The sequence below is a fragment of the Echinops telfairi genome, unplaced genomic scaffold, assembly GCF_000313985.2.
Source record: "Echinops telfairi isolate 266 unplaced genomic scaffold, ASM31398v2 ScPeMD7_1;HRSCAF=3_0, whole genome shotgun sequence".
In the NCBI taxonomy this organism is placed as follows: Eukaryota; Metazoa; Chordata; class Mammalia; order Afrosoricida; family Tenrecidae; genus Echinops; species Echinops telfairi.
Genome location: NW_022103896.1, coordinates 49,445,168 through 49,446,931, shown reverse-complemented (window position 1 = coordinate 49,446,931; position 1,764 = coordinate 49,445,168).

The following is a 1,764-nucleotide window of genomic DNA, read 5'->3' as shown; positions in this document are numbered from 1 at the left end:
CAGGATTCTCAGGACTATGTTTTTATCCAAAATTTATGTGTAATTTTGAATCATTTTCTGGGACTGTCACTGATGCGGGGGTTACCTCCACATGGAGGATGGCCTTGGAGCCCTGGACTCAACCATTTTTTTTTTTCCAAAAAAGTTGGATAGTTATTCCTCAAACTCATGATGTTTAACTTTGATCTATTAAGAGATGTCTTCCTATAGAGAAATCTGGTCTCAGCAATAGCATTATTCTTTATATGTTTACATGAACACATGTAAACACATTATGTACATGAACACGTATAAACAGTATTTACATGATGCTGAATTAGCAAAGTCCTGAGACACCTCCCTGGTGTCTATTTCTGGATAAAATCTATTTATTTTGTGCAGTTTATTTTAGGCTATGTATTTCATAATGACATACAGTCTTCTAAAAGTATCCATAACTCTTTGCATGTAAGTGAGAGACAAAATCATTCCCACAATAAATGCATATTGAGAATCAACTCTGTGCCAAGTGTGAGGAGAAGAGAAAAGCGTTGGAGGAACAAAGAAGAATGAGACACAGGGATTACCTGTAAGATGCTCAAATGTTGGCCGGAGTGATAAATGTAAATGGAGAATTCTGGCACTTTAAGAATTTTACTGTGATTTAGGAACAGATTGAGTGGGGAGGGGGCAGCTTTTTCCTTCGGTATGTTTCCCAAGAAAGCATTCCCAGAAGGGTACTCACCAAGCCACCCACGTACTCACTGCCAGAGAGTAAATTCAGACTCATAGCAACCCTCTGAAGGGAGGGTTCCTGAGGCAGTACGTCTTTAGAGGATGAGGTAGCCTCATCTTTCTACCAAGGAGCGGCTAGTGGTTTTCAACTTGTGACCTTGTAGTTGGCTGTCCAACACTTACTTTTAATTAAAAAATAAAGTTCATATAAAATAAATATGAATCCTATGATATTGCCTGGCACAAAAGGTGTATAAAATATGTGATGGCTACAATAGTAATCCCCAAAGAATTATGCTTCTCAATAGGGCCTTTGTATTGAGTAGAAGAGTTCTTGCAAGGGGCTTGCACTATTATGGCCGAATAAATTAAAGTTAGTTGAGAATGATGGGTCTTAAGTGGGGCTTAGAGTGTGGAGATCATTTAGAGAGAGATTCTATCAAAAGAGAGACCGTAGGAAGGTTAGTTATCTGAGACAAAGCCAGTCGGAGCTGATAGGTCAGCTTCAGGCAGCCATTGCAAGTGAAGGCTTTACTTAGCTATCACACAGAATTGTGAGAAGTAATAGATACTAGCATTTTAAGCCACTAAGTTTGGGGTAACTTCTTACGAAGCAATAGATAGCACATACAAAATATAACTTTATTTATTCTTTCCATCAACAAATATTTACTGAGTATCTACTATGTGCCTGACATGATGCTAGACTGAAATCATATTTTCCTAGACCTGGAATTCCTTGATGTTTTAAGTTAAGTTGTTTTACAGATGTGAAGTCAGAGAAATGTATATATGAGGAGGAGCTTCAAAATGTGGAGAATTCCATTATCTTTTAATTCCATTTTCCCAAGAACTTCTTGAAACCCTCATCATATATAGAGACATATGTACAGAAGGATACTTATCTCAAGAATGGCTCCTCTGAGGCTAGCAAATTCCACATCTGTGGGTCAGACAGTAGGCAGGAGGCTTCTCCTGACTTCTTTAGCTTCAGGGCCTAAGGAATCCAAGATCAACGGTTCAGATAGCAGGGAGTTGGTTCAACAGCTG